The sequence below is a fragment of the Rhynchophorus ferrugineus genome, unplaced genomic scaffold (genome assembly GCF_030347505.1).
Source record: "Rhynchophorus ferrugineus isolate W39M unplaced genomic scaffold, kcgeb_rfMv2 rfM3, whole genome shotgun sequence".
NCBI classification, from domain to species: domain Eukaryota; kingdom Metazoa; phylum Arthropoda; class Insecta; order Coleoptera; family Curculionidae; genus Rhynchophorus; species Rhynchophorus ferrugineus.
This window is the reverse complement of record NW_027472582.1, coordinates 106,217-121,962: the sequence shown is the minus strand read 5'-3', so window position 1 is coordinate 121,962 and position 15,746 is coordinate 106,217. Positions and strand designations below refer to the sequence as shown.

General features: G+C 30.5%; 1 protein-coding gene and 1 long non-coding RNA gene across 4 annotated transcripts in view; one reads left to right on the top strand and one right to left on the bottom strand.

Moving 5' to 3' along the window:
• The window catches only part of LOC143193171 (uncharacterized), a 37,362-nt gene extending 26,923 nt beyond the window's left edge, over positions 1-10,439 (top strand). The window contains exon 2 of the long non-coding RNA XR_013004955.1: positions 10,284-10,439. This is a non-coding gene — a long non-coding RNA (uncharacterized LOC143193171). The remainder of the gene's footprint in view (positions 1-10,283) is intronic.
• Smr (nuclear receptor corepressor smrter) overlaps positions 1-15,746 on the bottom strand; it is a 124,136-nt gene that overhangs the window by 70,648 nt on the left and 37,742 nt on the right. The gene's annotated exons all lie outside the window — the stretch shown is intronic.

The window sequence follows — 15,746 nt, the reverse complement described above, 5'->3', positions numbered from 1 at the left end:
ATTAACATCGTTCGTTTGAAATGATTGATTGATTGAAATGGAGATAAGGGTGCGCCTAAGCACGTATCCACGACTGAGGTTCGTTATAAATTGCATTATTTTAACGAAATAAATTGGACAAAAAGAGAACGTTCAGCTCGGTTGATTGACTGGCTATCCATCAAGCCTTCCATTGGAACAAATTGAGTTTTAATAATCTTGTGACTGAACCACCCTTGCAAACGAATAATACGATTATAAGAAAAATATATTTTCTATTTGACATTACATTTTTTAGATTTTTATTTTCTTTTAACAACATTTCATTACATGTAAACTGTACAGGTAAACTGTTGTTATATTAATGAAAACATATATACATAAATATATATAAAAAATGTTGTAATATTAACAAAACATCATAGTTTCATGGTATTCAAGAGTATTATCTTGGCTTGCGGATTGAAAACGCGTTTATTGACTAACAGACCTTCACAATCGCTCCAGATAACCTCTTTGGAGCGGAGGAATAATCGATATCTTGAATAATTAAAAAACTGGGAGGTTGGTGTGTCACATAATTGGTATTCCGGCCCTTGTCTTGAGTTTGTTTTGGTATTTAAATCTCAAAACCTTCTCCATGTTTTCTCTCTAAACAGCCTTGTACAATTAGCTAGCATCTCGATTTTGCCGAACTTGTGTAACAACTTGGGAACTTGAAAACCGTATATTCAAATCTCGTGAACCCTTGGTGTTTTTTTATTTGTGTACTTATTATCCTGACAGTTTCCCCTTGTACAATTTTCCTTAAATATAGGGACACTTATACACTCGTGGTACATTTAGTCCGGGTCCCTTTTAGATATGGGTGACAACTTGCAGTGTGGTTTTCAATTTAACTACCATTGCAGTTTTATGTTTTTTCTGGTTCCCGTTTTATAGTCCACGAGTTGGATTTTACTGGTCATTTAGTGAACCTTCTTATTTATATTTAAATTTTAGTAAGAGCGCGTCTGAGCTGATTAAGTTAATTCTCTAAGCAGTTTGGTTCAGAGGTGATGAAGGTTCTGTAAATTAAGATGATGATGATGGCGGCGTAGCCTGAAGACCATTACGTGATGTCTCTTCGCAGAACTAAAATAACTAAGAAAGAAATCTGCGTTAAATTATTCTTGGTCTTCATTGTGAATGGCATATCTGGATGTTGAGAGACCAAGTGTATCACAAACTAGTTGAGTTTGTTCATCCGGTTAATTCTAAAATCTTATTGATAGTAAAAAGAAAAACTACATTGAAACTAAAAGGAATGTTTCATGGGTTGGTTCTAGAACATTATTCTAGTCATGTATTCACTGTGAACGTCTTATTATTGGAAATAGCTTATTACATATTTTGTTTAATACGATCATCGTTTTGAGTAAATTATATCCGCATCCGTAAATTAGACTTACTGCTCTTATTGTAACATCTGATTAGCACCTTATTAAAAGACAATTTGTAGCCTCAAACAAACTGGTCGTTTAGTCCAATTTATTCCATTGTAATAGCGTGATTTATAATCTGTCCGTGTACTGGGCTTGATTTACTTGTTTTGCTTGCTGCGTCGTTCATTCCCTCGTCTCGATCAATCATTTTTATCGATCAGCCTCGATTCCGAGCGACGTTTTTCTTTTACGCGTATTTGCGACCGTCTCCTTTATACCAGGCCACTACCACCAGCACCGTATGACGCTGGCGCTGAAGAAAGTCTCAATAAACATGCCTTTGGCATCAGATGTGAAAACAACTTATGAAAACATCCCATGGACGAGATAAACACATGCTCTTTAGTCGTTTTGTCTACAGTCGATCGCTTTGTCTTCTTCAGTTTATTACGATTTTTTTTGTTTTAATGTATTCTTATAAACAATTTATTTCTGTACGGCCGTTCTAATCAAACTGGAGATTTTTCACATATCCTTTGTTTTCTTTTAAAAGGGGAACAAAGGTGTTTTGTTTAGCGTTTCTTGTGGGTACGTGAAAATATTTAGTTGTTCTTTGAACAGAAGGATATAAATATGGGAGATTTAAGTATGAAAATATACAAAGTTGTAAATGTTAATATAAGGTATTGAATTTAATTTAAAACAGCATTCCCTTCAATAATCTATCCACCCCAAAAGAGTTTCATTCAGGGCCATTTTCAATATGTTTTATCTGGTTAAAGAAGTAGTAGCCAAATTTATTTTTAATTAAAGTACCAGAGAAACAATATCATATATGTTTATACAGATGAGCATTTAGGCAATCAAAGAGGTAACAATGTTTATATTCATGACTTGGTATAAGAAAATATTTTTTTATTCAATAATGTAAAGTTGATTATTGGTTGTCCAATTTAAAAAGCTAAATGAAGAAACTGTTTTGTGTTCTCTTAGATTTACACCAACATGAAAGCATTACAGTTAAGCAGAACTTAGCAGTGGCATTAATCGATATTAACATGACTCGCCTATAATTTATTTACAGACACTTAGAATATAAACTACCCATAAAACTTTCGAAATTGGGGCTTTTAGGTCTTTGCCTGTTCAAATATTTAAACAATAATTAACAGTGGTAAAGCTTCTCGAGTCCCATAAAGTATTGACCTGAACACCATCAAAATATCCCCCGTAAAACTGAAAGTATACATTAAACTCCTTTTTGGAATGTAACCTTTACATTAGGGTTGTTCCCTTTTATCTCCCTTATAATGCCATCCAGCTTACTACCTACGCTACTGCCACTATACCTTGCTATCCAGGCAATATTTTGCAATTTCCAAAACAAAAGCCCGCCAGTTCCATTACTCTTACGGCCCAATCTGTGTAACAATTCCCATGTATTCTGAACATAGTTATATAAATTACAGTGAGAAAAGGTAAGGTGCCCATCGCTCTACTACTATTTTTTCCGATTTATGAACTTTGTATTAAATGAGATATTATGATAATATTATGTTTAAGATATATATGAGATATATTTACACATTGCAAAAATTAATATATTTTAATCTATTGAACATTTGAGTATGTTTAATCCTGATTTAATGGACCCAATGACTAATTATTTTTGAGTTATTTTGAGAAATATTTGATGATGGAATTAAAAACGAAGACTAATTATTATATTTTAGGTTAAGTTCTAATATAAACTAAGACGACGACTCCGTGAGGCTATTCGTGAGTGATACAAATTCTCAATTAATTTAACTTAGTGTATTAGTAAAATATCTAAAAGAAAATCTATTTTTCATGACATTTAAAGTTCTAAAACTATATGTGCGTAGACGGTGTTTATGTTAGAGAGAGCGCAGATATTCTCTTTATAAGTTTTAATGGACTTTTACTTTTCAAGCTGTAGAAAGAAAGTCAAATGAACTTCATTTTATATAAACGAAAAGCCTTGGTTAGCAACAATTTCAAAATCTGGTAAAATTTTCAACTTAATTATCAAAACTACATTTATATCTCTATAATGTAAAAATAAGTGATGGTAATAATTCTACAAGGAATTTGTACTTCAATGCTTTATTGTGTACACAATATTTTTCCATTTTTACTGCGGTATTTAATTCCATATTTTCCATATAAGGTTTTTCTATCAATTTTATCGAAGTTCTGACTTCATAAAACTTAACGAAATGAAATCAAAACTCACACGTTGTCATGAAGTATGTTTGAAGCATCTAATTCGATATAGAATTGAATTAAAACGCCATAGTACACATTGTAGTTTGGATTTAATACGTTATACAAAAAGAAAATGATTATCCGAGAAACGAGTGAAAGGAAATATTGAAATTCTACAATTTCCGATATATAATATCATATTTGTTCAAGCTTATTACAAATATAATACTGTATATATTTTAAAAATAAAAATTGGCCGAATTTTATTAATGATGAGTTTGTATTATAAATTATTAACTCTGCAAAGAAAGAAATGTTGGAACAAAGAACCGCTTTTAAAGCTGACTTTTTAATGGGAATATAATGACCGTCAATAGCATAATTTTCCTGTTACTGTAGAATGTTCTCTTTGTGTGTGCATGTTGTTTTTTCTTTTCTGTGGCTAGATCTGTCCGGTAAAAATACTGTAACCTGAGGAGGCCTTATTGTTCCTTCGTGTGCGCAGTGCTTTCGTGTATGATATGTTTTTTTGTTTCGACCTACTTTCTTATTAAACATAAACGAGGTTCCCTTTAAATTTAACATAATGTTATGCAAAATAAAATTGCTATCTTAGCTTGGTGTTGTCTGGCTGTCTCATTTTTTTCAGAATACTAAAAAATTGTTAAACACAAATACATTTTTCTGTTTGGTCATTTATTTATGCATTGCCACTATCATTTTTTCGATTCCTCAACTAAAATGCATAACAATTAACTTCATAATAACATCTTCAGTAACCTTCGTAAGCCTTTTCGTCTCAACCAGAAAGACGCTGCCTCATTATTCTTAAAAGAACATTACGATCCATTTTATCCACCAATTTCGCGGGCTGGCGTCCCAAAACGATTAGCCATGATAGATAAGCCAACGACTCGAGACTGGTTATTAAGATGAGATCCAGTATTTATTTCCCAGCAACAAAATTATACATGAACGACTGACTCCATGCCGAATCAGATAATATTTTATACAATTACACAAATTAAAATAAACTCGGCATTGTCACTTATCTATCTAACAAATGTTTCAAGGAGGTTTTGTAATGTTATCATCTAGAATATTTTGAATGTTCGTGAAATCTGCTGGGGAGACTTGTAATTGTATAATAATATAATAGTAATTGTATAATAAATAATGATCGTCAACTTAAATATGCTCTACAATAAACAACATATTAAAGAATCGAAAATATTCAGGACGTCGTTCAATATATTTTATTGTTTTTTGTTCAAAACATATTGGACAAATTTATTTCATTTTAACTGTCCAAAGTAACTGTTCTTGAGTATCTGAAATAAAACGAAATAATAAAAATTACATTAAAATATTTTATGTTTATTTAACAACAAAACAAACAATTTTTAACAAATTGTTAAAAACTCATTTTCACACAAAATATTTATTACTTCATTGACTTTTTTATTTAGAACAGCAGCATCAATAAATGTATTGCTTCTGAATTTATTGTCGATTTTTGTAAAACTGTTACAGGTATACCCAAATATATTTGAAATTAGGATACCAAAAATCTCTTGCTATAATAAAATAATTTTACAAAATCCTCTCCAAGGATATGAAAGAAATAATCAAATATCACTGTTACCTATATCAAAACTAATCTAGAACATGTTATTTGATATATCGACACTAAGTAAAAGCGAAAACCAAATTATCTACAGCCATTTAGAATCTGAAATAAGGATATATTCATGGTTTTTTATAGGATGATTTGTTTTTGCTCTTAAAGTAGGTCTTTTTAGCCAAATTTCTCCCCTTTGAACCTCTATTTAAGGACTGAAAAAGCAAGTCATTGAGAAGGTCGGTCGGTGATCCTGTCGATTGGTTGATGGGGATGCAATTGGAAGCGTGATTAATTCATTTTGCAAGACGATATATGGTATTGGTATTCCCTTTTGTAACTGTAACTGTCAGTAGATATTCCAACTTTATATATACTTTTTTTTATAATCTGTATAAATCTACCTATATAAAGGTTATAATTGCAGCTTGAAATATGGAAAACCTGATGATTTAACCGCAATGTATTTTCAGCTTTTCTTGATAAATTCGTAATAATAGTAATACGGTAAATATTATCCGAGTTCGTTTATTTAGAATTACGGTAATAAAAGTAGAAAGATGTTCTGATAATGGCTTGAGATTTGAAAATAGTGTAAACTGATTATGATTTATGAGTAACGTGGTGTACCTGGGTATTTACAAAATATGTATCAAATAGAGCAAAATATAGTTTATATTAGAATATAGAATATATTATTTATATATAATTTTAATCTCGATATTTTATGAAAATATGTTCCATTAAAAATTTAGAATGATTCCTGGTTAAAATAACCTTTGAATCAAATGTAATTTTATATACATATATATTATGTAATATTTTGAATAGATAATTAATAATTGATTAATATTTGATTTGACTGACATCCGATGAGTGCTGCTTTCCAAGAATTTTCAAATTCTTCAGGTAAGACAACAACAGCTTATTAATAAACAGTAAACAAGTATTCCGCCACAATCTTTTTTTAGACTGTTTATGGAATCTTGTCCACAAACATTCCATTAAAAAGAGTACGTTTTCGCAAAAACAAATCAAATCCTCAATTCCATTAAAAGCGCACGGGAACCGTGACAGGAACGGTTCATCCTAATTAAAAACTTGTCGTGCCCGTGACGAATGGCCGTTATTGTGTTTTTTATCAGTTCTTCATTCATCAGGTCAGGTTTGGCGTGGCGTACAAAACCATTTCACAGATTGATTCGATACGATATATCGGTCGCCGGCCATGCTTCAACAACAAAATCTTTTGTTGGTGATTTTTTCGGAACAAAAATTAAATAGTGTTCTAGTACAGGTTGATTTGGAAATAACAACGCCTGTCTAATAAAATCATTAAAAGGTGACTATTAGTTTACTAAGTTGGCTGATATTAATTGAGTGAGAACTACTAGAAACACTGAAAATTATTTTGTGTCAATCGAAAGATTTCAAAATTATCTTATAAGCAAGATGAAAAATATAGTAAATTAATTTTTAAATCCCATTTTTTCTGAACAATCTGTTTTTTTATAATAATTTCCAATTTCCATTTTCAAGAAGAAAGAAGCTTCGATATAAGTGACTTTGCAAACTTCTGAAAGTGTTATATTAAACGGAACTTTTATAGACTTCTTCAGAAAAGCTGTATTTTTGACATGTTGATAAAGTGTTTCAAACATACATATTCGAATTAAACATACAAATAAAGATAGACATTACGCAAATATTTTGGAAAACAACGAGGTAAAGTAACTATTAATCTATTTATGAATAATTACGAATAGATCGCATAATTCAAAGGCTTATCTCCTCTGAAGTAATATATGCACCTCAAAAAAGTAAAGGCATGAATAGAATATTAACACAGTAAAGTGGTATTAAAAGATATCGTTCTCTATTTCCTTGACATTTTATTTAAATTCAATTTTGAAGTGGTAATGAAAACTAATATTTTCGTCAATTCTGTCTATACTGGAATACGAACAAGTCATTATTTTTTTCTTGATATATAATATTTGAACTAAAATAGAAGCGGGCTTAAATACATACACAACAATATGTACAAAGCAGTACATAAAAATGAAATGAAAACAAATACCTATTTATTAGTATATTTTGTTTGAACAATAACATACAGATGAATGATTCGTAATTATACGTCTTCCGAACAATACCAAATAAATTGTTGTCAGAGGCGGCAGATACGAAAATGGCGAGATGAATAAATCGGACTGATAACCCCCATACCATATGCCGCCCAATATGTAGGTTAAAGGAGAATAACTGCATACTAAAAAGATGGATATTATATGTCAAGTCGTTACCAAATGCTGATGATATGTATCTGATATACATAATATTTACTGGTGAAATAGTTATTTCTTGGTATTTATACATTTAACTTTGTTCCACACCGTTAATGCTTTCTTAGTACTAAAACATATTAAAATTGTCCAAGAAGCAGGTCTTAAGCGCCTCTAAAACCAATTATTGAAGAGATCCAGTGCATTAATTTGAATTTTGAACATTCAACAATTGCAAATTGAGAAAACAAGCGATAAAATCAATAAATCTATGAGGGTGTGTCAACGTAGCAATCTTGGGTCATTGTACTTGTCCTATACCACTGATATCCATAAACACTGTTTAATGTTGGGTTTGAGACCTTCTACCTTACTAGACTTGAATAACTTTATTATTAAGACAAAATTACTAGATAGTAGAAACGATAGTGTTTAAATGAAATAATAGACATATGCACAATATAAAAAGTTATTCTAATAAGTTCATTTAAAATTAAATATCATATTTAATTGATTACACAAAACGCCAATGATGAATTGAGTTTATATTGAAATCAATGCTGGATCCTTTACGGAGCGTTTCAAATTATTTTTCACCTCGATTTGCCTGAAATTACTTGACAATATGGTTGTTAAAATTATACGATAAAAACTCGATCGCTCCGAAACGGTTCCTCGCCTGAAGTCTTTAATCCGAATGTAGTTCGGAGCGTGGGGTGACTCAGGTCCAAGGTGACATTGGAAGTGTGATGACGGTTTTTTGTCAATTGTATTCTCGAAATAGAAGACAAGGCTGTTCGTGCTCGAGTGATTTCTGAAACGCTTCGATATGATTAACCTACTTTAATTACAATAACGTCGCCATTATATCGAACGGCTTCATTTACTTGATCGCGTTTGTATTTTTTTGGGAACAGTGTATGGTTTATAGTTTCTAATTAGATTTATAATTAATATGTTTGTTCCTAAAACTCGTGGCCTTAATGGTACATAAATCAGGAAGTAAAGATCGCATTGTAAGGGTGGCACTCTAAATCAACCGTTTGTCGGGAAGGTGACATTCTGAACATTTCTTTGAGTATGAAAGATTATTTGTGTTTGAACTTGAGAAAATAATGAAAAATTCTACTGTATCTTACACTATTATTGAGATAAAAATTGCAGTTCTGAAGTGCAGAATGAAAAAGTAATTGTCATCGTATGTGCTGTAGAGTTGCTTCGAAAAATATGTAAGTAAATTATGTCCGGAAGAAGACAAAGATTATTCGCTATCGAAAGCAACTCGGAGATTCAAAAGACCAACTATTAGAGTACCGCCTATTAAAAATTATGTAAATAAATGGGCTCGATGCAACGATGAAATAAACAAAAAAATCACTTGATAAAATAAAAGTAATCAGATAATAATTGAAAATAGTAACCTACTAAAGGAAGTAAAGAAAAACTATCAAGCATAAAAACAATTGATAATATGAATTCTCAGTTATAAAACAGAACAATGAAACAAGTAATACAAAGACAAGATGAAATAACACAAGAACTAAATAAAGAAATTAAAAAACCTAATAATATTTGGAGTAAGGGAATAAGATGGAAAACAAAATTGGAAATGAATGGAATCGTTAAGATACAAATTTTTTTCGATTTTTACGATATATTATATAAGTTAAAGATCTCATGACTATGACCCATGACCGTTTTAAAGGTATGACAAACTTACTGATCTTATTCTAAAATATAAGCATAATCAGGAAAACTCCAAAGTACAACCTCGCGGTTGGATACGTCGTACGAGCTATTTTGAACCTTTATAACTCTCAGCTCTTAATAAAACTGAAATCACTACGGTTATTACTAACCTGTTTAGTAACCATGTAATTATATTTCTTGTGGCTTTCAGTTGTACGACGATATTGGAGTCATTTAACGAAAAAATAGGTTAAGCTTAGAATATGAAAAATTATGTATACAAGAAAACAAGAAGCTGGGGTAAATGATTACTGAAATTTTAATAGTAAAATATAATTAAATAAATTTAAACTTTAATATTCGTAGCACTTACAATGAAATATGTTACTAAGAAAATGTGGAAATGAAATAAAATAACCCGAGAAATTACATTATATTTCTTACAGCTTTACCTTCATCCATTATTCGAAATATGTTGATTAATAAACCATTGTTACCACATGGCATACAGAGAGCTATTATTTCCTTTTATTTTATTCCTACATTTTTCCCACATTGTCACGTTTTTTTTATAATAATAATAATAGACTCTTTGTAGTAGAATTCAATGGACTTATTATGTTTCAAAAAGTGAGTTCGCAAAAAAATGAAATTTATCGAAGTAATTTTAGTGTCAGGCCAACAAATTACAAAATACAATAAAATCATGCAATAGAAGAAAGTGTCACTAATACAACTTTCAAAATTAGGTAAACAAAAAAGCATTATGAAGCAATTTACATTTAAAATAATGCCAATATTTTCTTTCTTGTTAAAGAAGTAGTTTTCTTCAAGGCCAAACAATTTATAGAACAAATTATATCAATTTTAGGACGATAAAATAGCACACATTATTGCAAATAAGCAAAAATGATGCTATTTATTGCATTAATAAATAAATATATTCTAAATATTTTCAATATAAGGAAGAGTACCACGTGAGGCTGAAAAGAATTACGAGCCACCTCCATTAAAACGCATTATTTATATAACCAACTGATATTGTTACTATTGTAGGTTGGATATTCGGCATCCCTAAAATGGATATTTCTTCAATTCACCCAATTGGCTCAGCTAGTACTATTTGCAAAGTTACTTATCAACCTGTAACCAGGAAGATTACCGGAGAGTTTTGGTATGCAGTTTTGATTTATTTGCATAATGATTAAGAGGAATAGGACCTAGTAACATATTTTAATATGTAATAAACCAAATGGCAGACATTTTACTGATTGCCATACCGTATTTTATGCCTTGTAGTTTCCCATTAACTCAGTAAAAGAGTAGCAACAATTATAGCATATTTTTTCTTCTTCAGTCACTCTCATAATATTACTGTATCACCACCTTATTTGCGCAACCCATGATTTGTTTTTCGTAAAAATACCAGGAAAAAAATGAAAAATTTATGTTTTATATCACATATTACATTTTTGGGACATGGGCCGGTTATAAAAAGAAATAGGAATATATTTCACGTCGTGCACAACTAACTAAAAGGTACTTCGTTCTTTATTTTCTTAGTTTCGTACACCGAACCCACATCATACGAAACTCTGCTCACATACACACAACACATAAACTCGCAACAAAGACGTGATCCGCAAATGTTGCCAAAATAATGTATACAAGTGATTTCTGCAGCTGGCAACGTCGCGAGCGTGGTCAGCCACTTTGTCTGGTTCGTAAACGTTCTACATGAGATACGGTGACATCAAATTGTGGCCGCAACTTTGCCAGCGTGGCAATGTGTACGCTTTACGTTTGGTTTGTTCAGTATGTACAATATAAAAATAATTATTGTTGGAAACTTTTTAGAAATAAATTACAGAATATCAAATGATAATGTGATTGTACAGAAATATTTTTATAATATATTACTTATAATATAAATTCCTCATATACGAGTAGTAACTAATAAAAACATTTTTTATATAAATGGAATATTATTCATTAATATTCTATGTTTTAAGAGTATAAAATTGGTTTTAATCCTTATGTAATTTTTCGATTCTTTCTTTTGAAAATATTTACTTTTACTTTAAATCGTCGAAGGGTATTTATTTTTGGGTCGAACTTCCAAAAGCAACTTAAGAAAGTAACATTCACAAATAGTTCCTTAGTGGTTGGAAAATTGTTGTTGATAAGATTTCAATCTATAATGTTAAAAATAAATAGGAATACAAACCCTGTTAATGTGTTGATCCACAATATTAACCATTGCGCGAAAGAAAAAACTACACATGACTTGCTGAAAGTGTTTTGACCTTCGATCGGCGAAATGAACGAGCGGAATAACGAATGAAACGGTCGCTAATTGAAAAAGTCAACAACAAAAGTTGGCGTAAAACGTTTAATGAACCCCCTTCATTAAATCAACATCAATATTTAGAATTTGTCATCGACTGCGTGTACTTAACACGTCTTTCTTCATTCTTTTGTGATCAATGTTAATATAAAACATTACTTGACGTCACGTAACACATCACTTATATAAGTACCCTGCCTGACAGACATATCGACCGTTGCAGACATCATAACAATTTTTAATAATGCTGATTATAGTAGCCAATCAAATACTTCAATTCCTAAATAATGTTTACATTTGTACTAATATAGATTTCAAACATAAATCCCTGAAATATTCCTGAAAGGACGACCATTACGAGAACTCGAATACGATTTTCAGCAAACTAAAAACTTCTATCTGAAAAAAATTATGTTAACATTAAATTTGATATTGCCAGACCCCGTCGAGGAGAAAACCTTGTTAATTTTTTAGAATTCGCCGAAAATAGGCTTCATTTGCCTCCATTATTTCGAACTGTAATTTTCCTAATAACTTCGTTTGTCCTTTTAAGGTTTTGAATTTCGTTCGTTAATGTTCCATGTCGAGATTGTTGTGTGCGACAAAAATTTCAATTCGCCGGGCCAATTTTGTTATTTGGGTGTGCGGTCGACACGTTTTATTATCTGGATTTTCTTTAAGACGAGCGTATAGCGAGATTCTTGAGGCACTTTATCATGAGCGTCATATCATATCATTTATCATCATATCATGACAATTACGTCTTGAATTGTTGATAGGATTTCTCTTCTTAGAAATTAACTAATCAAATATTGCTAAGCTGTAAATAGTTTTCGATAATAGTAGGTATGAAATATGAGAGTTGATCAAATCTTGAGAAATGTGTAAGAATTGACATGGAAGTGTTCAGATCATAAAAAAGAACCCATACAAAATAGAATATCCTACCGACTCGCATAGAACACAAAATCCATATTATACCGCTTGAAAGATGGGGAAGAGATCGTAGTTGATGATACTTCTTTGTATTAATAATAATTAATGATTTAATTAATGAATGCATTGTAGCAACCAATTTCTATTAATAATTTTCTAAAAATCCTTAAAACTTATTTATAGCCTCTATATATAGATTCGCATACGGAAAAAATTTCCTTACATTACGTAGGATTAACATTTTTTCTATAACCCAATTAACACAATAGAAAATTTTGAGAGCTATTGACCTTTTAAGTTTATAACCTATTGCAGTGCATTAGAAGATTGAAAGTTAAACATAATATATTCATTTGTACATCGTCAAAACAGCGTATCATATTCTCTTATTTACACCACCTAAATAAGATTTTACTATTTAAATATTTAACATTTGCTGATGGCATAGTTTGACATGGTCTTTCATTACAATATACAACAATTGTTAAACAATTGATGATACACAGGTCAGGATTTTACAAATCCACACAATAAAGATATTTTGGATACATTATTACTTAGAGAATAGGTTCTGTAAAAAGAGTATTAACGAAAATTACAATGATCGTTTAAGGGAATTGTCAAAATACTTTGATTGTCTAAGTTGGTACCTATATATTGTCGCGCAGTTTTGAACGTTATATTGGTTTGTGAACAGTGGTTGACGGTTAAGATGTGATCTTCCACAATCCGGTTAGCCTAATGGCTAACGTTAATACGTTTTCATCTAAATTTAAAATCGCTAAGATAACGGTGACTGAAAAGCAAACTCGTCGAAAAAAAATGCGTGGAGAGAAACGGGCCTACTTGAAAACAATATAATGAATTTATATAAATAGTATTAGATATTACCGAAATTTTTCCCCATTATATATACAAACAGAAAAAATAATATTACAAACAAACAAACCATTAGTAAATGAGGAAATTCTTTTTGATTCGTTGAAAATTTATCTGATTAGGTAATCACAAATATAATCAATTAGTATACAACAACCATACAGATTAATACTCGATACAAAAAAAATTAGTCTCAACCCCTATCAATTTGACGAGGGAACGTTTTCGGGAAATGTCAACCCTTATCGTTAAGTCCAAAAGGCGACACTGGAAAATGACAAGTAATTCCTAAACTAATCGAATCAACCCCACCCACGAAATTCGTTTGGAAAATCTGGCCGAGGCGAGTTCGTAGCGTTAAACCGATCCAATAACAACTATGGTCGAGGAAAAAAAAAGCAGCGATCACGATCGATAACCAATTACCATCGAAACAATAAATAAATTAATGGGATTTTCTTTTTCTCACTTTCCCAGTCATTTCATAAATAATAACTCTTCATACATAAACTCTCTTCATAAATAATAATATACTCTGTACACGATTTCGATCGTAATTGAAAAAGCTTTTTGACAGTGGAGGTCGCTACCAATTTAGACAGACATTAAAAACTCACTCAAGTCAGCCATCTGTATTTATTATTAACGTATGTTAAATATATATACAAAATATATAAAAATAATATTAAATAATGATGATAGTGATTTTATTATAATTTTCGCTAAAAGTGCTTAAGTGGGACAGGGAATTTCTGGGAGGGAGTTTCGTAAAAATTGACATTTCCCCTTATGATGCTTCTATATAAAAATTTGCCTTTTGGATATAATTATAATATTTGTTTGTTTCTTTTGTTATAAAGTCTCCTTTTTACCAAAACTAAGGTTTATCTGGACTGGACCTATTGCTTAACGTGGGCTTCGAACCACGGTCCTGAGCATTAAACCTACCGACTGGAGAGTGGTCGACTTGGAGATCATCCCAGAAGACATCCGATCTTACCTAGCCTGGCTACTCCCGTGACTTGGACCATTTTCCTTGTTGGATTTTGCATTCTTGTCTAAAGACAATCACAAACATGAATTTACGACCATGACGCAGTAGGATTCGAACCCGCGACCATCGCAACAGCAGGAAGACCGTGCTGTCGCCTTTACCACTGCGCCAACCAAGCCGGCATAATTATAATAAAAATATATTATAATGTTAAGTATGTTAAATACATCAAGGTATTTTATTCAGGTCTAATTCTCTCCACAAAGGTCAGTACAGTATAATCGTATGTATTCTTGATCCAAGGTTAAATAATTCGCTAATTTAAGACACACTATTTACATTATTTGTTACGAGCTTTTTTAAAACGTGGATCTTCGGCTATTTTAGATTAACTTTAAGTAAATAATTGTGATAACATGATGGTTAAACAACTATTGGAATCTTCTACAATCACACGCTAAAAAATCATTATTAAAGTAAAATAAAGGTTATACAATATAACTATAAAATATGCTATCTATTTAACAAATGTTTTATCTAACATTTAATTTTTTATATAAAACGACTGTAAATAAATGTACATCCATTAAAGTAGATACAAAATGAAACTCGTCTTTTCTATATTTTAGAAATATTTATTTGTATATTTACTTCTATGTTTATTACAATTACTATAGACTAAATTAGTCAGAATTTTTAGCAACATATGTTGATTAGATTGAGCAGAATGTTACATATAATCCAGAAAAAAATAAATCAACGTTAATATATGTACCTTAAAAATAGGAATAAATACACACAACATATATATTTCACTTTGATTAGCTATTATAGAAAAAAAGCCTTAATAATTAAACAAACAACTTAACAAAAAACATCTTTTTCTCTATTCCAACATAAAAGTATTTTTGCTGTCGCTTTGCCTCACGATCGATATGAAAATGGAAACCATAAAATATTATCTACTAATGGCCCCTTTCCTTACAATTTCCATATTAATACTTAAGGTACAGCTGGAGTTATCCAGTAGCAGCTATATATAAAAGTAATGAAAAAATAGGTATTCTACGGGTAACAGAGAAAATATACTGTTTAGAATATTTTAATTTATCTGAATGCGAAATACGTTATTTAATAAAAAAAAAATGTAATTGAAATCACCAAAAATATTATATTTTACACAAATTTGTTAGCTACGAGCAAGATAATATAGATATAAATTATTCTCTAATTAAGATCATGCCAGGGTTTTAAATCCACGCTAGTCTATTTAATAAAAAAATAGTAGTTTCTTATTAAACATTATCAAAGATAGAATCACTTAAACAATGTTGACTTAAGGTTTTCTAATTAAAATATCATT